The sequence below is a fragment of the Myodes glareolus genome, chromosome 5 (assembly GCF_982192425.1).
Source record: "Myodes glareolus chromosome 5, mMyoGla1.1, whole genome shotgun sequence".
Taxonomy (NCBI): Eukaryota; Metazoa; Chordata; class Mammalia; order Rodentia; family Cricetidae; genus Myodes; species Myodes glareolus.
Window position 1 is genome coordinate 99,373,628 of NC_142030.1, and position 22,816 is coordinate 99,396,443.

Here is a 22,816-nt window from a genome sequence, read left to right on the forward strand (position 1 = left end):
GGGAAAGGACCAAGGCCCTCCCTACCATTTCTAGGCTGAGCAAGGTATCCTTCCAAGGAGAATGGGTTCCAAACACACAGTACAAACAGTGGGGATAAATCCTTGTCCCACTGACAGTGGCCTTGCAGTCTGCCCCAGCCTAACAACTGTCACCCACAATCCAAGGGCCTAGTTTGGTCCGATGTTGGTTTCTTCTCTGTCCAGCCAGTGTTGGTGAGCCCCCATCATTGTTGGTGGGAATGCAAACTTGTATAACCTCTCTGAAAATCAGTATGGCAGTTTCTCAGAAAATTGTGAATCAACCTACCTCAAGACCCAGAAATGCCACTCTTGGGTATATACCCAAAGGATGCTCAATCATACTACAAAGACATTTGTTCAACTATATTCATAGCAGCATTATTTGTAATAGCCAGAACCTGAAAAGCAACCTAGATGCCCCTCAACCAAATAATGAATATGGGAAATGTTACACAGTGAAGTACTACTCAATGGTAAAATAACAATGACATCTTAAAATTTGCATGCAAATGGATGGAACTAGAAAAAACCATCTCGAGTGAGTTAGCCCAGATTCATAAAGATGAGTGTGGTATGTACTCACTCATAAGTGGTTACTAGCTGTAAAGGAAAGGATAACGAGCCTATAGTCCATCACTCCAGAGAAGCTGAGTAACAAGGAGAACCCTAAGAGTAACATATATAGATTTCCATTGGAAGGGGAAATAGACAAATCTCCTGAAAAAATTGGAAGCATGGGGGTGGAGGGGGAGAAGGGAGGGTAGAAGGGGAGGAGGAAGGGAGAAGAGGATGTGGGAGGAAAACTTGAGGGAATGGCGTAGTCAAAAATGGTGGAGGACAGAGCTAGAGAGCAAGGAAAGAGATATCTTGATTGAGGGAGCCTTTGTAGGGCTCTAGAAACCTGGTGCTAGAGAAATTACCAGGAATCCACAAGGATAACCCCAGCTAAGACCGTAAGCAATGGGAGAAAGAATGTCCAAACTGACCTTGCCCTGTAGTCAGATTAATGACTCTCTTAAATATCACCATAGAACCTTTATCCAGCAACTGATGAAAGCAGAGGCAGAGAGCTACAGTGGAGCACTGGGCTCAGCTGTCAAAGTCCAATTGAAGAACGGGAGGAGTGAGAATATGAGCAAAGAGGTCAAGACCATGATGGGGACACCCACTGAAACGGCAGTCATCTCTTTAGGGCTTATGAAGATATTTCATGTGGGCGTCCATCTTCTCTTGCTTGGGCACCATGAATCCTTAGGCTTTTTAGTGATCTTTATGTCTTTGGAAGCAGCTTATATGTTTGTTTCAAGACTAATAATGAGCCTGTGAAAATAAGGAAAAAGTTTTCTTTCTCTTGCTATTCCTAGCTCAGGTCTACCGCATACCTTGTGCTCCATAAATTTTCATAGAATAAATGAATGGCTGCATTCAAATTTCCTTCTTGACCAATTTTGCCCCTGCTCAGTTGCAGGACAGTTTATCCAGCAAAGAGGGTGCGACTCAGCATTTTCCTGGCTCTGCCTCGGAGTTATGCGAACACACCACCAGAAGAAGCTGGCAGCGACTTTGTCACCCACCTTCAGCACAGCCTGGCCATGTCCCTTCCTCACACTGCTGTGCTATTCCACTCGACCTTTATTGGAAAATCATGAGGTGACCCCATCAATCTTTAGCTCCTTTATTTAATCTGCCCACAGTGGTCACATTTGCTTATTAAAGTACAGAGAGAATAATGAGTCTTTTATGGGTATTAGAGTCATGGAAATGTTGAGCTTCATGGCACCTTAGAAATTAACTCGAATGAACATTTCATCCGTGGACCAGGAAATGGTGTGACCTAAGAGAAGGGGACTGGCTTCTCCAGGTCACACAGTGCTCTGTGACAGAGTAAAATTAGTTCTGGTTCTCCTGCGTCAGAATTGTTGCTTCTTCTAGTTTGCATAAGTATATTAACTGCTGTATCACATACAACACACAGACACACATATATGTGCATAGGAAGGAGATATAGAGATACAAAGAGGTACACACACACACACACACACACACACACACACACACACTTTTTTCTAGTTGTAGAATTTCTCCCTGGTTCCCTCCCTCCTTCTCTTTTTTCTTCTCATCTCCAATTCCATCCCATTCTCCCTCATTTTCTTCTAATTTGTTTTTTTAGGTCTTGATTTCTAATTTGACAAGTTTGGCCCAGTCTGACTCAGTCTGGACTGGAGTTTGTGGCAATCCTCCTGTTTTAGTCTACTGAGTACTGGGATTCTAAGTATTCCTTATCATACCTGACTAGCACTCACTCATAAAATAGGAAGTTGAACAAAACTTAGCAATTTTTTTACCATATTTGAATTTATAAAGCTATTTGAGCTCTCTCATAATTTCATATACCACGAATAGGATGTCTTATTTGTAACATGAATGGAGGGAGGATTTTTCATTATATGAAACTATCCTAAGCCCTGTAGTTTATTTGGCAGTGTTAATCCTGTCCACTAAACCTAGATGCTTTGACCTCTTGCATCCAGCTGCCCTCTTGATAGGTTTTACAGAGCATCACTTGATGTTCTCAGGAGCATCTTCATCTAGAGTCCTGTCCTCCCCAATCCCATGACCTTGGCTAATCAACGGTTAGCATCTCTGTAGTTTTGTCTTCAACAAGACATCATGTACATGCAATCATATTATATATCCATTCAGAGTGACTTCCTACAGATACAGTCCTACAGATATATTCAGGATGCATGAGCTGGTCGGTGGTGGTGCACACCTTTAATCCTGGTACTTGGGAGGCAGAGACTTGGGAGGATTGCTATGAGTCCAAGGCCAGACTGGTCTACAGAGTCAGTTCCAGGACAGGCTCCAAAGCTACACAGAGACACAGAGAAAACCTGTCTCAAAAAACCAAAAGAATAAAAGAAGGATGCATGGAGACCAGGAACCCACAGCGCCAGGCTTAAAGCTGGGATCCAACCATGCAAACTTCCTAAGTACTTGGCATACTATACTCATGAGGATTTTGTATATGGTGCAGGGTCTGGATCATGATTGGTTTGCTTTTTGCACATGGTCACTGTATTTTCTTAATATCAGTGGATAAAGCCCTGTTCCTTTCTCAGTTAGAATGTCTCATTATGTGCAGAGCTTGGTCACTCACGTCTCTATTCCTCTACGTCTAGGCTGCTGTATTCCAGAGAGCGATGGGCAAAGCTGGAGACAGATGTTACTCTCAGCCCCAGTTTCTCTCTGCTGCTAAGGATCAACATGCTGACAGAAGCAGCTTCGAGGAGAGAGTTTTTTTCAGCTCACAGTCCCAGGCTGCAGTCCGTCACAGGAGGCAGGCGGAGGAGCAGGAACTGGAAACAGCTCGTCAGTTTGCATGCACTCCAGACCGCAGGGAAAGAGCACAGGTGTCCGGTGCTCATCTTGCTCTCTCTGCTCTCTCTGCTCTCTTAGCTCAGAGCCCACATCAGAACAGAGTGCGCCCCTCATTAGGGCTAGGTCTACCTGCATCGCTTAGGGCAATCAAGAAAACCCCTTGCAGACCTTTGCCCACAGGCTAATCTGCACAGTCCCTTCCTGAGACCCGTTTTTCCTGGGGGATTGTAGATTGTGTCAAGTTGACAACTATATAAAAAAAATAATAAAACTGAGGCATCACAGTTTTGAACATCACAAAATATTAACTTCTGAGGTTTTGTAACACATTTTACGTTGGTATTAGCTGCTCAGCCTTGCTTGTTCCATATCTCTAAGGCCTTATCCACCTTATACTTATTAACGGAAAGCCGGTGTCACCCAGATAGAGGGTCACTGTAGGAGGGAATCTGATTTTCACTTTTTGAATCACACACTGCACCACATGATGGAACTACCTCTCTTAACCTACCACACCCATACACAAGACTCTGGGCTTTGGGTGTCTTAACATCTCTTTAATTGCATTGCTGTGGCTCTCCTGCCATGCTGAGCTCCCTTGCTGGGATTGCTCATAAACCAAGTACATCTCCTTCTCAGGGTCTGAGGACATTTTTTCCCCTCTGCCCAGGAATCTTTTCCCGCTGATGGTCACAAGACTTGCCCCCTTTTCCTACTTCCCCAGCAGAGCTCAGGCTTCTCTCCAGTCTCCCAGAACGCCTGTCCCTTGAGTCACTTGTTTTGCCTCAGGTATTGTCTCTTTTGTGTTCATTCATTTCTTTGACGTTTACTTTCTGCCCTACGTTATCTCCCTCTGGGAAGGAAAGACTTTTGTCTAGTTTTGACTCCAGTATAGCCAGCATTGGAACATCAGCTGTAACATATCAAATTCTTGAAATATCAATCTTTTAAAGACTATTTTTTAAATAAAAGATTCATTTATTTTTATATATGTGAATTATGTAGACTAGTAAGTGTCTGCGTGGGGGTATCTGCAACTGAGTGCAGGTACCAGTGGGGCCAGGAAGGGGCATCAGATCCTCTGAAGCTTGGGTTATAGAAGGTTGTGAGGGGCGTGATGTAGATGAAGGAAACTTACCCTGGTGGCCCTGCCATAGCAATAAGCTCCCTTACCCACTAATCAAGCTCTCCAATCCCTCGTAACACATCCTTAGAATGGTGCCTTGTGGATAGCAATGTGTTCAGAAAAGACTGATTCAGCAGGCGAGACTGCCACATGGGAAGGCCTGTTGGCAGGTGGCCTGTGCACCAATTGGGACCATGGATTTGCAGTGAGTTCTCACCTTTCTTAAAAGGCTGGCTTATTCTCTCTTGTCTGTTTTCAAAGGCAACAAGGTTCTGTTGAACACTCTCTTTCTTTTGGGAGTCTGGTACTACAGTGTGAGATACAGGGAGAGATGGGATGTCCTCCAGCATAAGCTCCTAGGCTTTGCTTCTCTCACGGCTTCTCTATTACACAGGATTTCACGTGTGCGGTCGGTCACAATGTGATGCCAGAAGAAGTGAGTACATCCTATGTGACTCCATGAGGACAAGAACCCCAGAAGACTGGGATTGACTGAAGACCTTACTGCAGGCTTTTCCTTTGGCTAGTTCTGCTTTTTGTCCTCCCACGGTAACTACCCAGACCCTTTAGTTTTCCATCTTTATAGGTCTTGTGAGGATCTACCTCAGATGGTGCTGGAGCCAAGAGTGAGTCTATGGACACAAAAATTATTCCTTCCTCACTTTTTAGTGAAAATTGAATCGACAATCTTTGTTGCAATTTTCCAGCAGAGAGGACTCATGGAAGGTATGACAGAGAGAGGAGAGGCATGGCCCAGGAAGATCTGGTACAGTTGGCATGGGGCATAGGTAAGGTGGTGGATGTTCTGGACAATAGCGTGGCAAGGAAAGGCGGCAGCTTGTAGCCTAGATCCTCCATTTGGAGGTTCTATCGTTTTAGGGGCAGTTGTTCAGTGTCTCTTTGATTATTGCCTTAAGGAGAATGACCATGAGAGCAGAGTTTGCTTTACACAGTTCATGTGAAAGAATTTCCCAGGGGAGCTCGGCATCAGCCTCCTTTCCCTGCCAAAGCAACTTTTCAATGAAGGTTATTTTGGCTCACGGTTTGAAAGCACAGTCCGCCATGGTAAAGAAGAGACAGCAGCAGGAGCATGGGGCAGCTGTTGCATCGCATCCACAGCTGGGAGGCAGAAAGGGACAAACGCAGCGAGAGATCCCCCCCCATGGATGGATCGTCTTAGCTCAGTTAACCTAATCTAGATAATTCCCCAGAGCAATTGCCCAGAGATTTGTTTTGTGTGAGGTTCTGAAAGCCATCAAGTCGACAATCCATATTAACCAGTCACAGAGCTGCTATGTCTGCAGTACCGTTGCCAGGAAGTTACCAGGTGAGCTGAAAGCTCGGGCTCTGTGGATTCCCTGAGGGACTCACTGGGGTGCAGATATCAGGGCAGCAATTTGACTCCATGAAGGAGCATCCAGATACATGGATGTCTGGATCTTTTAAATCACGACAACGTTCCAGGAGCCAGTGGAGTGCTTCACATGTTCCCCACTGGTTTTCAACTGGATAAATCCTGTCTCTCGTTTTTCTTGTGTTGAGTTCCAGGAATGAGCTGTGTTCCTTTTATTTTTTTCAAACACAATCTTTCATTTTTTCTTTTGTAATTTCATACACGTAAAACATGCTTTGATTATATTTGCCCCTATTATTGTCTCTTATGCCCTTCCTCCTCCCATTAAAATGTTACTTCCCAACAGGCCTCACTTTCACTTTTATGTTCTTTTTCTGTTTGGGGCCCATTGCATTTAATTTTATGAGTGGATTTGTGGCATGGGTATTTATGTGTGTGTGTAGGTGTGTGTTTCTCTCTGTGTGTATATGTGCATGTGTGTGTATTTCTCTCTGTATATCTGTGCATATATATGTGTGTATTTGTCTCTCTGTGTGCATGCATGTATGTATTTATGTGTACATGTGTATTTGTATGTATGTATGTGGCGGGGGATAAGGCAGAAGACAGTCTTAGACCTTGTTCCTAAAAAGACATTATAATGGTTATTTTTTTAAAAAAGGCTGGTCTATTTTGTGTATGAATATTCTGTCTGTTTGTATGTTTGTGTACCGTGTAAATACCTGGTGCTTTTGGAGACCAGGAAAGGGTGTTAGATTCTGGGTCCTCTGAAAGAAGAGCCTGTGCTCTTACCTGATGAGCCATTGCCCCAGGTCTAATTTTGCTTTTGATGTTAAAAGCCAGTTTGCTAAGCTTAGAATTGCCTGGGAAGAAGGTCCCTACTTCAGAGTCGTCTGTATGTCGATGGGGGATCATCTTTATTGATTGAGTCAGCCCAACGTGTGCATGACTTCATGGGTTGTGCTTGGACCTGTCTTAAGAATGAGGAATGCTAGCTGAACATGAGCTGTGAGCAGAGAGCATGGGTATGTCTGTCTTTGCTCTTTCTCTCTTCAAGTTTCTGTCTTCACTTCCTCGCAACAGTGGACTGTAACCCAGAACTGCAAAGTGAATAAAACTCTCTTCCCCAAAGTTTCTGCTGCCAGAATATTTTATCATAGCTACAGAAATGAAATTAGAATAAAGTTCTTTTCTTTCTTTCTTTCTTTCTTTCTTTCTTTCTTTCTTTCTTTCCTTCCTTCCTTCCTTCCTTCTTTCTTTTTCTTTCTTTCTTTCTTTCTTTCTTTCTTTCTTTCTTTCTTTCTTTCTTTCTATTTCTTTCCTTCCTTCCTTCCCTCTCCTCTTCCTCCTCCTTTTCTTCTTCTTCTTCTTCTTCTTCTTCTTCTTCTTCTTCTTCTTCTTCTTCTTCTTCTTCTTCTTCTTCTCCTTCTCCTTCTCCTCCTCCTCCTCCTCCTCCTCCTCCTCCTCCTCCTCATTCTCCTCCTCCTCCTCCTCCTCCTCATTCTCATCCTCCTCCTTCTCCTCCTCCTTCTCCTCCTCTTCTTGGGTTTCTCATTGACCGGATCGCACCAAGTCTCACTCAATGTCATCACAAGATGTCCTCACCTTCTAGCTGCAGGAATTGCTCTTTTCCTGTCTTTTCAGTGTGGGGTTATAGGTGCACACCTCCAGGCCCAGCTTTCATCCATAGTTTCTGGAAATATAACTCAGGTCCTCATGCTTGCAAGGAAACCCTTTACCTATGGAGTCATCTTTCAGCCTATTTCCTTGAATTTCACATTTGAAAGTTCCCATGGGGTGATTTAACTTCAGAACTGCAGGTAGAGTGTGGAACTCAGGCTCCTAGATGACAAAGTAGTTGAATCTTGGAGTGAACAAATACAGATTCTCGGTAAGATGTCTTCAGGAAATCTGTGAGATTTAAGAAAATTCCAGACCACAAAATATATGTAAAGGAAGCCAGAGGTCCAAGGAAGACTTTTAGGCCTAAAGCACACACTCATTTTTATAGATGTAAATTACAAAGCTTTGCTGAGTATTGATGGAGCTGTTTATTGGATTGCATAAGCCACCTTGGCCTGCCTGGTACCCGTTCCCTCTGTTTGTCCTCCCCTGCCATTTCACCCACCTAGACTATGCCAGCTTCCCTGCTATCATTCAGTTGTCAGAGGTTAGCAGTTTTCCCCAAGCTTTCCATTAACCTCTCTGTCATCAGGACTTAAAGAACAAATTTCATTATGGGGGAAGGTGAGGAGGGCATCTATTATTTACTTAACACTAAAAACTTTTCAAAACCCCAAATTATATTCCTCTCATTTTAACAGTAACTGAGTGCTGAACGAATCCTCAAAGCCATTCTGCTTCTTTGAGCTGGGCAGAGCCTTCTGGAAGTTAGCAACCAGCAGAACACAGCTCTCTTCTCGCTGCCATGGGTCCACCTTACAGATTAAGTCCCTCGTCCATTCCCATTATCTGTTCATCATCCATCCAAAGCTAAGAAGCATACTATTGCTTAACTCAATGCACCTATTTTTAAAGAGTTTCTAGTTTTAAATATATGTATATGTGAGCATGTCTCTGTGAGTATGAACACATGAGTGCAGGCACACATGGAGACCAGAAGTTCCCTGCAGCTGAAGTTTAAGCAGCGGTAAGTTCTCTTATGTGAGTGCGAGGAATAGAACTCAGGTCCTCTCCAAGAGCAGTAAGTGCTCTTAGCTGCGGAGTCACTTCCCTGATACCTCTATTTGAATGTCTTCTTTCTTAGCCCAATTTCCCAAGGAGTTCCCTTTCCAAATGCTAACAACCGTAGATTAGCTATAATAGCTTCAACCATTAATTGTCTGACCAGAGTAAAAATATGTCCTGGGAGACAGATTTTACTCCTAGAATCCTCTGATAATGTCAAGGAACTGTGCAGAAGGCTGCAGTGGACCCTAGAATACAAATTGTTCTTTCTTAGGTGCTGGTCTCCCTTCTGAGGATTGTAATCTTAGTGTGTCAATTCTGACATTTCAGTGAATCGACACTGCGCTACTTTTTAGGTAGGGGATTATCAATGGTCCATACAAAGAGACACAGAAATACCATGAGACGACATTTACATCTCTGTCATCAAGATGATGGATGACAGTGTGTCATAGATTTAAGTGCCGCTGCTAAGGTAAAATCAGAGACAATAGGGACAAAATTAAACCAGATGGTCACTTAAGCCCATGTTCACTTTTAGGACTGTACTGTAAATGGCTGGATTTCAGAGCTAGAAGAATCATTTAGAATTGCCTAAAATAGACAATTGTAAGCAAATGCGCAAATGTGTGCATGCATTTGATATGTGTGCATGTTCATTTGTGTGTGTAGGTGCAAATGCACACATACCACAGAGAACATGGAGGTCAAAGGACAACTTCTGATGTCTGCTCTCACCTTTCCTTTTGCTTATGGCAGGAACTCCTGTTCGTTACTGTGTGTGCTCGGTGAGCTGGTTTGTGGGCTTCCAGGGATTATTCTGTCTCCGCTTCCCGACTGCTAGCAGGACTGTTGGGATTACAAATGTGTGCACCACTGCATCCACCTAAAATGTTGAGTTCTGGGGCTCTGAACTCAGGTCCTCATATTTGCATGGTTTTACCCACAGAACCACTTTTCCAGCTCCAGGTAATTTTCTCACATCTGAAGAAGGCAAATATCATCAGAAAGATAACAACTGCTATGGTTAGATAAATCTAGAATCCATGTTTTATTCAGCATTTAGTGACTTCGGTCACCCGCCCTGCACCAGGCTGTGGCAACCATTGTAAAATTCATCGATGGAGCTCCTGAGGTCATGAGTACAATGTCTCAGTTTTCATTTATTTATCACCTTACAGTACTGTGAATTCTTCAAAACAGAAAGTTGTTTCACTTCTAGAACATTCTCAGCTCTGAGATGAAAGAGCAGTATAATACATTTGTACTACCCCGCAAGTCAGTCTTAACAGTGCAGAAGCCCATTAATTAAGGGGTGAGAGATGAAATATGTAACGCCTTGCTGTCAATAGGTTTATCTTACCACTTTATGGGTGAGAACACTGAGACTCAAGAGAGCTTGGATTATACATGTCACAGAAACAGAAAGATGTGGGGTCTCAAATGCACATCTGGCTGATTTCAAACCATCTTTTCTTCGAACCAATATTCTAATTTAGTATCTTCTGTACCAGGCTTTTTCTTTTTGAGCCACCAACGAGCTCCCAAATCATAACACAGAGCCTTATTATTATTAATTATGAATGTCCGGCCTTATCTCAGCTGTTATTTTAATCTGTTTCTCTTTATGTTTTGCCCCAGTGCTTTTTCACTCCCCACCCCACTGTCTCTATCTTTATTATCTTCTTTTCCTGCTGTCTCCATGGCTGTCTGAGCAGCAGTTGCTTGGGCCTTGTGCCTGCCCCCCTCTTTCTCTGCATTCTCTCTTCTCCTTCCTCTTCTCTAGATTCCTCCTATTATTTATTCTTTCTGCCCACCAGCCCCACCTATCCCTTTCCTGCCTAGCTACTGGCTGTTGAGCATTTTATTAGACCAATCTGGTTCCTTAGGCCGGCAAGGTGAAACAAATGCAACACGTCTTTACATAATGAAGCAAATGCAGCAAAAAGAAATGTAAGACACCTTCACACAGTTAAAGTCATAGTCTATAGCACAAAAAATTAGCTCATCTTTGCCTAGTTGAAATAATAAGCTACAGCAGATACCTTCTTGGGGGAACACATTTTAGAAACCTTCCAAAGCTGGGAGTTGGCTCAGTATATAAAATGCTTATTGGACAAGAGTGTGGATTCCCAACACTTAAGTGAAGAGTACGGCACTGCAGCATGGGCGTGTGTCAGTGTGGTCCTGCAGAGTGGGCGTGTCAGTATGTCAATGCAGCGTGGATGCGAGTCAGTAGACACTGCAGGGTGGGTGTGTGCCAGTGTGACCCTGCAGCATGGGCGTGTGTCAGTATGACGCTGGAGCGTGGGCATGTGTCAGTGTGGCAATGCAGCGTGGGCACGTGTCGGTATAGCACTGCAGCGTGGGCGTGTGTCAGTACGGCCCTGCAGCGTGGGCGTGTGTCACAGCCCCAGATGGACTGAAGTAGGAGGACTGTTGGAGCTCTCTGGTCAGCCAGTGAAGCAGATCAGTGAGCTCAGATTCAGTACAAGATCCTCTCTCCAAAAATAGTGATGGAGAAAGACAGTGTTTAGTTGGCTTTCACTCTCTACCAAAACATACTTTTCTCTTTGTGTAAATTTCTTTCTAATGTACTTTCATTTATTCTGGGCTATTTTTGGAAAACAGGCTTGGTGACGAGCAAGGAGTGTGAGCTCTTCATGAAGTGGGAAAGAATCATTAGGAAGTGGAAAGTAAGGGCGACTGTGGTCACTGGGCATCCAGGGTTCTCCGTGTGAGACTTAAAGGATGACCAAGAAATCAGACTCTGTGGGAGAACCACCCTTTTAAAGGAAAGGCTGAGTGGTACAGTGAGGCCCGTTGCCATGACACCAAATGATTCCCTATTCAGCGTGATGGAATCCCCATTTGTGTCCTTAAAAAATTAAAGCAGTTTTATGGATATTAAATGTTTAAGTGGCTCCAGCAGCTAGAAAGAAAAATTGCCTTATGAATAAAACAGACTGACGGCTGATTGCTTGCATGGGAAGTATTTGAAAAACGTGTTCACGGAGTTTCGGGCCTGGCAGCCTTTGTTTTATGGTGTGCGGTGATAGGGGAAATGGATGAATGAATATATAAATGATCGTAGGCAAACTACAGAATATAAAAATTGTGAGAGAGGAATTAAACTTACTTCAACACATTTTTCCCCCTGAACACTTATTATAAGCTTGACATCACGCAGGGCCCTTTGGAGCGTGTGAAAACTGCCTCTGGTATAGACTGTGAGTGCTTGGCTCCTTCCTTCAGTTATTAGCTGAGATGACACCACTTATTCTGTTGGTAGTCCAATGTTTTCATACAATACTTAAAAATGTAGAGGGCATGTTGATACCACATCAATTTATCAAAATAACAGTAGTAAGCTCTCCCTGGGCATTGCGACCTATCCAATTACTGTTTCTTTTGAAATTTAATCAATAAAAAAGGAGTTAGTTACCCCATAACATGATTATCACAGTTGCACCCATAGGCATTTTTTTTTTGTCATGCTGTTCCTGGTTTCAGTTTACAGGTCTCACAGCTGGGTGAGATGACCACCCACAACCACCGCCGCCACCACCACTGCTGCCACCACCACAGCAGCCTGAAAAACACCTTCGGTTACTATAGGAATAAGCGGCCAAAGAGAGGATGCTTTCTGACCAGTGACAGCTTGATTTCTCCATGTCCTGTAAGCAACGCATGTGGTATCTTCATCCCACCAAGGTCGGGTGGGCAAATAAGAGCAATAGCCAGTGCCCGTGTTGTCTCGGGCATTGCTAGGATCCCTCAGAGCATCGTCTTCAGGGCACGAGTCACATGAGTATCTAGCGCTGGCTTCCTTATGAGACAGCCTAGAGCTTCTGGGATGAGCACAATCCTCTGTGTAGGCTAACTCCAGTTAGAGGTGCATATATATGAAAATATGTAGCTGTTTTATAAGCTTTGTGGGCATAAACTCTTTATTTTTCAAACATTGTACTCATGGTTAAGGGCAGCTCTCAGACCTCATGAGAGAAGTTTCTCTGTGCAGTGGATGGTGATTAATGAAGAAATACATGACTGGTGGAAGTGGAGAGGATAAGTGATAGAGGAGCTCTCAACCACAATTGGGACATCAGGGCATCTATATCACACTCCCCCTAAGGCTCAGGGGCTGTCATGGGAGAGGGCTGGGAAGATTCTAAGAGCCAGAGGTTGAAAGGGACCAGAGCAAAGCAGCACATTCTGAACAGAACAGGACTTCTGCATCCTTAACCATAGCGTTGAAGATTGCCTGCACAGGACCAAGCTCAGACTTCTGCATGCTTAACCACAGCACTGGAGACTGCCTGCAGAGGACCAAGCTGTCCAGTGTCCTGACATGGAGGGAGAAAGGGGTTCATGAGCCTCCACCCCAATTGAGGGGCAATGGACAGTTGATGACTTCTGGGGAATGGACAGCCAATTTTCTGTAATGATGTGATGCCTGGTAAGTTTACCATAGTTTAGTGGATGGTCCAACCCCCAAAATACATGGCATACATCAGATATTATGAGATATTAAATCTAAAAACTGAAAAGGACACAAAGTTGGGGGTGAGTAGGGAGATGGGGTGGATCTGGGAGGAGTCAAGGAGAGGAGTTGAGGGGGAATATGAACAAAGCATTGTGTGACATTCTCAACGAATCAATAAAATATTTTTAAAAGAGAAAATAAAATCCCATTAATAATTTAAAAACTCAGTTTTGTCTTATATCTTTTACTTATTCATTGGGAATTTCATCCATGTATACAATATTTTTTAGTCATATTCATTACCCACTCCCTCCAACTCCTCCTGGATTCACACCCTTCCAACTTTGTTCTTTAAAAAACCCCACCAAACCAAATTAGTTCTGCCCATATATGCATGTATATGAAAGCATCTTCAGGAGCATTGCCTGCCTGTGAAGGACAACCACCTCTAGAAAGATTAATTCTATTTTATTTATCTACTGTTTGATAATTTCATACATCTATGCAATGTATTTTGATAATGGAAAATCATTCTTTTAGAGAAATCTATATTAGGCAAATTATACCCCCTTTTTAATGTGTGTGTACTCATGTATGGGTTTGCAGATGTATGTGTGGTGTGTGCAAGTGAGTGTGTGTATGTGCATGCAAAGACCAGAGTTCAACTTTGGGTGTCATTCTTCAGGCATGTCCACCTTGTTTCTTCTGAGACAGGGTCCCTCATTGACCAGGAAGTCACCAAGTAGGCTTGCTGGCTGGCCAGTGAGCCTTAGGGATCACCTTGCCTCTGCTTCTCCAGTGCTGGGATGACAGACATGTATCAGGTTGTCTTTTCTTTCAAATGTGTTCTAGTGGTTGAACTCATGTCCTCGTGCTTCAAAGCCCAGCGCTTGACTGACCGAATCAGCTTTTGAACAGCTCAATTTTAAATTCTCCAAATTCATGACCCAGTGAGCCTTGACAATAGTTGTCAACTAAAACCCCACCACAACAATGACGTTGTGGAACATCTCTGTTACCCCATAAAGTTTCACAATGGCCATCTTTTGCTATCTACTTTCTTCCACCCTTTGAACTTAATGACTACTCCTCAGACCTCTGTCCCTGCGGGTTTGCCTTTCCCAGAGTACTAATGGCATCCTTCGGTGCATAGCCTTTCCTTGTCTTCCTTCTTTAACCTAGCATAACGCTTCTGAAAATTCATCCATGTTTTTATGTATAGCCGAGAATATTATTTTCTTTAATGACTACTTACAACTCTTTGATTTTGTGACAGAATCTCTCACTGGCTTGGAACTCAGCAAATAGCCTAGCCTGGCTGGCTAGAGAGTGCCAGGAACTCCTGTCTCATCTCCACTTGGTCATAATTCTGATTACAAACACATTCAACTCTGCCTGACTTTTAAAATGTGGATTCTGAAATTCATATCTTAATGCTTGTAAGGGAATCATTTTATTAAGTGAGTCGTCCTCCTCAGCCCAGATTTACAAGTCTTTGTTAGAACAGGATGTGACGGTAACACAACTTCCTTCTTTCTTAAGCATCTATTGCAAGCCTATCAAATATCAGAAGCTAAAAACTGAAGATGGAGTGGTAGTCTCTCCTATTCTCTTTGACCCCTCTTCTTCCTCACCCCCCCTCTCTCCAAACCAGCCAGTCTTTACCATCTCATGGAGATGGTAAAATCATGGAGAAATGATTTACCAACATGGAGAAAATCCAATGTTTCTCTATCTAGAAAAAAATGAAAAAGGATAAGCAACCAAGAAGGATGGGAAAGTGAGTGAGTATGAGGGTTGTGCAATAACACATGCTTGCAAGTGGGTCAGAGAAATCTTCCCAAAGTGGGAAAAACTTCTCGACTGATAAGGGTTTTAGAATGTTGGGCATGTGAATGGGATGGAGAAAAAAAGAGATAAAAGATGAGAAAAGAGAAATAGAAAAAGTGACATGTCCAGGGTATCCCATGTTTGAGGCTGGGTGAAAGACAGAAACCACAAACACTTGCTTCTTCTGCTTTGTTCAGATGCTCACAGCTGATCTCAGGACCTCAGTTCATAACTCATTTAGGATGTTTTGTAAGGAAGCTCTATTTGGCTTGACTCTTTCAATGGATGCTGTTATTGATGGTGATTATGTGATTTAAATTTTATGTGAAACTCTATACCCCATGGTGGTAAATTTTTTCATAAATTGAATAAATAATGCCATCACCTATTGTGTGTTTTCTAAATATTAATAGATTTAAATAAATTAGGAAAGAAAGACAAAGTTACTTTTCTTCCTTTTAAAGAAAAATTTGAAGCCTGCAAGTAAAGCCATTGGCTGTATAATCATGGAGATCTGCTGATGTGGTCAGTCTATCATGACATGCATGAGTCCAGATTCTATGGGGACAAACTAAAGTGATTTTTATCCAGGAAATCAGATCATTAGAAAATCTCTCAAAACAACTCTAGAAGCAACAATCTGGAAGCTATTATGGTGGCTGTGACTTGTTGCTATTGCGGCCATAGATTCTGTAACCAAGAGAAATGTAAGGGCATAAAGGGGACATGGGATTCAGACAATATTGTCTTACCTGCTGCTGACTCCTGGGGAAAATGGCAGCCTCATTGTATGCTCCGCAAATCTGGTAAAGCTTTACTCTTCCTAGAGTCCCAAACTCATCGATCTTCTTTTGTGAAAGAATCTTGGAGCTGTAGTTGTCAGTCTTATAGTCTTTTCAGTTTTGATTTTGTTAAAGCATAGCAGGGTGTGGCTGCTATGGACAAGTCCTAACTGACTTCATGTAGTCTAGTCATGTGAGTTTTTCTGCTGAAGAGCACCGACCACAGAAACAAAGGATCCCACTCAAGTCTAGCTTGGTGAAGCAATGAATTTAACTGGCATTACCTAGGGGGCATGGGCAACTTATGGGTGGCAACACCACTGAAGAAAAAAAATACTTCTCTCTTTCAGAAACTGTCAGTCATCTCTAGAGCCTTGAGGAAGGGTAGAGCCTTGTGAGTTCCTTCCTCTGTCCAGGGCCAAACATTAAAAGGCCCAAATCCTCTGCATGTCTCTTGCAGGAAATTCCAGCTGCTGAGAGTTCATGAAGGCAATGACCACATCACAACCAGAAGACAGCATTCCCCAATGCTACTTAGCATCTTGATTTTTCTGGTTCTTGAACTTTTCTTTTTCTTGTGAGCTGGTGTATGTCTCCTCACAGGCTCTTGTTTGAACACTTGGCCTCCCAGCAGGTGGTGCTGTTTGTGGAAGTTTTAGGGGCTGAGCCCAGCTAGAAGCAGGTCCTGTCAATGTGCTTTTGAAAGGCTATACTTTATCCTTGGCCTCTTGTTTCTTTGCTTCCTGGTCAGCATGGTGTGGATTGCTTTGCTTTACTCCTCATGCTCCCTCTGTCATGGACTGAGCCCTCTGACACTATCAGCCATAATACACTCCTCTACTTAAATTACTCTCTCAGACATTTTGGTCACAGCTTTACAAAAGTAACTAACATATCAACTCCCCAAATAATAAAGTTTGTCAGCTGTCATGTGTGGCACACATCTTTTTTTTTTTCTGTGATGCCTCCTCAAATTTTCTTTTGACTCCCATTCTGTTAATTGGAAAAAATATTTTAATGCAAAAATACCAGAGGAAGAAAAGATACCACAGACATTATTGCTCTAATGAGGAGATTTTTATATCCCTACTTTAACACATTATTATAAAAATAAAGTATCTTCATAGGCATATTCTTCTTTAGGTTGAAAAAATTTTCTTCTGTGATTTTTGTTGAATATATTTTCTGTGTTTTTGAGTTGACCTTCTTCTTCTATCCCTATTATTCTTAGGTTTGGTCTTTTCATGGTGTCCCATATTTCCTGGATATTTTGTGTTGTGCTTTTGTTAGATTTAATGTTTTCTTTGACCAATGAGTCTATTTCCTCCATTGTATCTTCAGCCCTTGAGATTCTCTCTTCCTTCTCTTGTGTTCTGCTGTTTATGCTGGCATTTGTAGTTCCTAGTCATTTTCTCATATTGTTTTCATTTTCAGAATTCCCTTAGGTTATATTTTCTTTATTGTCTCTATTTTTGTTTTCAAGTCTTGAATTGTTTCTTTCATCTGTTTCATTGCTTTTTCTTGGTTTTCTTTAAGGGATTTGTTGATTTCTTTCATTTTTTTGTTTGTCTTTTCCTCCATTTCTCTGAGGGAATTTTCATTTCCTCTTTAAGGGCCTCAAACATTCTCCTAATGTTATTTTTAGGCCATTTTCTTCTGCTTCATCTACATTTGAGGGCTCTCACGTCTGGCTGTTGTAGAGTCACTAGTTTTTGTTGGTGTCGTGTTGTTCTTTGTGGTGTTGAGTGTGCACCTTGTCTACCCATCTTTTCCTCTGGTTAGTGTATTTTGGGACTATGTCTCTGGTGATCAGTTTTTCAGGTGCCAGTGACTCGAAGGCTCAGATAGTTGCTCCTCAAGGCACAGTAAAAGTCAAGGTTCCAGTCACCGGGAGGTCACTCATTGTTCCCAGGGGTTGCTCGGTGCTCCTTGGTGTCACTTTGCAATCCTGGAAGTTGTTCCTGCCTATTTCTACAGAGGTCGCTTGCTTGGGCCTGCTCCCTTGGATGTCCCTGACTTGTACCTGATCCCGCAGAAGTCTCTGTCTTGGGCATGCTTTCTTGTCAGTCACTCCCTTGTACCTGCTACTGTGGAGGGCACTGCCTCGGACCTGCTCAGGCAGAGGTCGCTGCACAGGAGAAGGCTGTTGGCTCAGGCCTGCTCTGAGGGAGATTGCTGGCTCCAGTCTGTTCTCAGAGAGGTCTCTGACTTGAACATGCTCCCTCAGAGGTCCCTGGCTTGGTCTCATCACTCAGAGATTTCTGGCTTGGGCTTGCTCCCTCAGAGGTTGCTCTTCTGTTCCTGTTCTCTACTTGTCTTTACTTTTTTTATGCTGTGGAAGCCACAGGAAGTTCATGTTCAAAGAGACACCTCACTCAATGAGCTGCCTGCCTTTCTGCCGAGAGCCAGGCTTGGGGAACTGTGGCAGTGCCGTCTCTTCTCACCATTCTCTTCTTGTTTTGTTGAGTGGTCTGTGGGTGAGCTGAGCACTGGAGCCACATTTCTTGACTCACTAGAAAAGATATCTCAGAACCCCCGAATAAAGGAAGGAAAACAACAAGCAGAATAATGCTAAGAAGACAGAAGGATCCAGCAGGCAATTTTATTAAGTAGGCAGAGACACGGAGCCTCTTCTCCACTCCCCAGTAGGATCCTTAGCACCATGTCTAGACCTCACAGATGGTTAACTGGAAACAGGATAGAGACAGAACAAACATATGAGAGAAGGCACTTCTACAACTCATAAACACTTAAGGAAATGTTCAACATCTTTAGTCGTCAAAAAAATGTGAATCAAAAGAACTCTGAGATTCCCATCTTACACCTGTATGAATAGCCAAGATAAAAAACACTGATGATAACTTATACTGGAGGGGTTATGGGGTAAAGGGAACACTCCTGCATTGCTGGTGGGAGTGGAAACTGGTACAGCTTTGGACATAAGTATAGCAATGTTTCAGAAAATTAGGAAACAACCAACCTCAAGATCCAGCACTACCACTTTTGGTATATAACCAAAGGACGCTCAATCATACCACAAGGACATGTGCTCAACTGTGTTCATAGCAGCATTGTCTGTCATAGCCAGAATCTAGAAACAACTTAGTTTTGCTCTACCGATGAATGGATAAAAAAAGTGGAATAGACATCTTGAAATCTGCAGGCAAATGGATGGATCTAGAAAACATCATATTGAGTGAGGTACCCCAAACCTACAAAGACAATTATCATATGTATTCACTCATAAGTGACTTTTAGATATAAAACAAAGAAAAACTAGCTTACAATTTATAATCCCAGAGAACCTAAACAAACAGGACCCTAAGAGAGACATACATTGATCTAATCTACATGGTAAGTAATAAAGACAAGATCTCCTGAGAAAATTGGGAGCATGGGAACCACGGGAGAGGGTAGAAGGGAGGGGAGAAGGAGCAAAGGGGGGTGGAGAAAACTATATAGCTTAATAAAAACAAAACAATAGCAAAAGAGTAAAAGCATGTTTTTAGCCTGTTTAAGAAGAACATGTTTCTTTATTTCAGATTTTTATTCTGGACAAGGACTGATAGTCATCATACCACAGAATTTACTGAACATTGTAATAATAATACAAAAATAACTATAGAGAATAAAACTTTCTAAATTGTACACTTATCAAGACAATATAAAAGAGACAAAGAATGACTTAGCTTGGATATGATGACATAATTCATTGTAAAGCTTCTTAGGTTTAAAATCCTTTTTATATCCTTAATCTTATTTTATCCCACAATGATGTCACAAAGGCAGAGGTCAGAAACTTTTACAAAAATGTTATGCTTCCAAATGACTTAAAGTATAGAAATTGTGACTCACTGATTTTCCATTGTTTATCCTGGGATGTTATTGGGGATATACATTCTGCATATTTTCTTTGATAATCTACAGCTTTCTTAGTTGCATAAAAACAATGGTAATAGACAACTTAAAGGTCTGGGTTTGAGTGCCCGCTCTGTGCTGTTTATTCTATATAGGCCTGAAGACAAATCCTCAAGCTATTACCACTCGGCAGGAGAGCTTATCTGTGCCACATAATGTTTGCAGTGACCCAAGTCTTGGTAGATACTGGCCTCTCTCCTTTTCATTCTTGTTTCTGAGAAGTAGATTTCAGATCCACCATGGTTCAACTCAGTTTAGAAAGTGATTATCGGATGATGATGGCTGCCTTAGTTGTAGCATTTTTTCATTTTGAAATGAAAAAATCAGGGCCCTGTGTGAAAGGGATAAGAATTAAGAAGACAGAGACAGGGAGATAACTCAGTGAAGTGCTTGCTGGGGGAGCATGAAGATCAAGTTTTATTCTCAGGAACCATGTAGAAAACAGTGTCAGACATAGGAATGCAGCCGTACTTCCAGTTCTGAGAAGGTGGAGGCAGGGCACCCTTGGGGCTCACTGTCAGCCAATCTAGTTCTAAATTAGGGCCTGTGTCAAGAAGATGGAGAGCAATCAGGGTAGACACTTGACACTGACCGCAGACTTCCACATGCATATACACATATACATACATAGACGCAGGTAGACAGACACATACACCTCTCTCTATCTCTCTCTGTCTCTGTCTCTCTTTGTCTCTCTCTGTCTGTCTCTGTCTCTGTCTCTGTCTCTCTCTCTCTCTCTCTGTGTATGTATGTATATGTGTGGGTGTGTTGTTTAGACCAGAGGCCAATATTGGCTGTCATTCCTCAGAGAAGTTCAATCTTGCTTTGTTTTTCTATGTAATCAGGTCTCACCACATAACTGTGGCTGACCTGAAACTCATTATGTAGATCACATTGGTCTTGCGCTTAAAGTGATCCCCTTGTGTCAGCCTCCTACGTGCTGGGTTTAAAGGTGGAGGTCCCCATGCCTGATTTCATCTTGTTTTTTGTGACAGGGTCTTTCACTGACCTGGACTTTACTGAATCAGTGAGGCTGGATGGCCGGTCAGAGTTTTTTCTTTTTCTTTTCTTTTCTTTTTTTTTTTTTTTTAAAAAAACAGGAAACCTCAATTCTTGCAAACAAGCCCTTTATTGACTTGACAGATACTTTGTTTCTGCAGGAGTGTCTAACTAGTGGCGTTCTCTTGTGTGAACAGCCTGGGTAATTAGTGAGCAAGCTTTTGGTTCAAAGCAAGGTGTGAGAGTATGGAAGTCAGTTTGATTTTCTTGTGAACCCCTTGCCCAAATGCTGGATACACACCCAGGGAAAGCATTCTGGAGATATTGACAACCACAGACATTGTCAGAGCAGGCAGGCGGCTCCGAGAGCTGTGATGATTTGGTCTCTGCTGGTTGGAAGCAGGAGTTAAAAAGCATCCGAGTTAGAAGCTTGGGGTCAGGGTTCCTCTGCTGGTGTACTGTTGTTCTGATCCTATGTCTTCTTTTTAGAGGACATTTGCCCTTCAGCACTAAGTGCTTTCATAACCAAACGCCACTATGGAGACTGGCAATATTGACAGCAAGCTTGGATGCAGGAACAAGTATGAGAACCGGTCTCCTGCACAGTGACAGAGTGACAGACTCGGGTAGTGTCTCCTGAAGTCCTCTAGGCTGGGCCTACAAGACTGTCTGCCTAGCGAGGTGTCACGGGTCACACGAGAATGCATGTGTTAATGCAATGTGCTCTGTAAGTGATGCTCTAGAGACTTCTGAGGAACTGTACAACCTGCTCGCTTTTTACAGAGGAGAAAACTCATCTCTGCGGGCCGGGTCATTTGTCTTCCAATTCCCTTTGTTCTCCAAGGTCAGGCTTTATTGGTTGAGTCCCACTCAACAACCCCGGCTGGGCACTTAGTTATAACCCAGCTGCTCGCATGCCACCACGCTGGTAGCAGAGCCCTGTTTATTTCCTGGGTGATGGATTGGAGCTGCCGAATCCCTTGGCTTCCCCACTTTCTTCCCTTGAGTTAGAGGCTGGGTGACTTACATTTATAGATTGGGCCAGCTATGAACTCGGCATGTGCTGGGAAAATGAAATGAAGAATGGGTTCAGTTACACTTAGGGTTTATTTTGCCAGCCAGGCAATGGAGAACAGTTTCTCTAAATAGGTAGGTTCCTTCAGCAGCTGTCAATTTTAATCATGGTGTGACATGACATAAGGTCTGTCTATAAATGTCTGGGATTTGAGTCACATACCAGAAAAGAAACCCAGAAAAGATGCTCCGTTTACGAGCATCTCTCTCTCTTTCCCTCTTTCTCTCTCTCTTCCTCCCTTCTCTTTCCCCACCTCTCCCCATATAACTTTTCCTCTTGCTTTCTGGATATTCACATATGTGTATGTGCACATGCATATGTGACTACGGCGCATATGATTTAGTGGAATATGCCACTGTTAATAGTTAAAAATACAGGGGAATGCCTTCTTCATCTCGTTTGTCTTGTCATCGGCTGTAAATGTGCTCACTGTCAAAAGCTCAGCACTGGGACTCCTGAGGTGGGAAGGCACTGAAAGTGGACACAGCCTGAAACGGTTTGATTGATGTGCTACATATATAATGTACATGCTTACATATCTCTCAAGCCCCATCTCTACCTCTATACCTATCTAAATCTGCATTTGTCTATATCCATCTCTGTATGTCTCCCAATTCTCTTTATCTATTCAGCTCACTCTCTGTTGGCTGGGTCCCCCTTAGTGATCCCACCGAGAGCTCTCTTATTACTCAGACCCTGTCTTCCCATCTGGTCTGCAACATTTCTCACCGTCAGTTTGCATGCTTCCCCACAAAACAATCTGTACCATCATAAATCACTCTTCTGTCACTCGAGTCAATGTTTTGGATCTTTTCAAATAGGCTTTCGTCTCGTCCCTTGCTTCTTAAATTCTCCATCTTGTTGTAAAGGAGCCAAATAACACCGGCTTGGAAATCTAGGCTTTGAGGATTTGATTCTTAATAGAAAATCACTGTCAGGATGACCTCGTTCCCAAATAACCTGGTTTCTCAGGCAATCGCTGGATTTTATTTCTCTTTGATTTCCCTTATCCCCTTTGCTCTTATCTACCTGGATAATCAAATCCCCAAGAGTGTAAAGCCCTTCTCTTCTGAAGTCACTGCCATTTGGAATAGGACAGCTTCCTTATTTCTCCTCCCTGATCAGCTTTTTGCCAAGACCCAGGTGAGGTCTATCT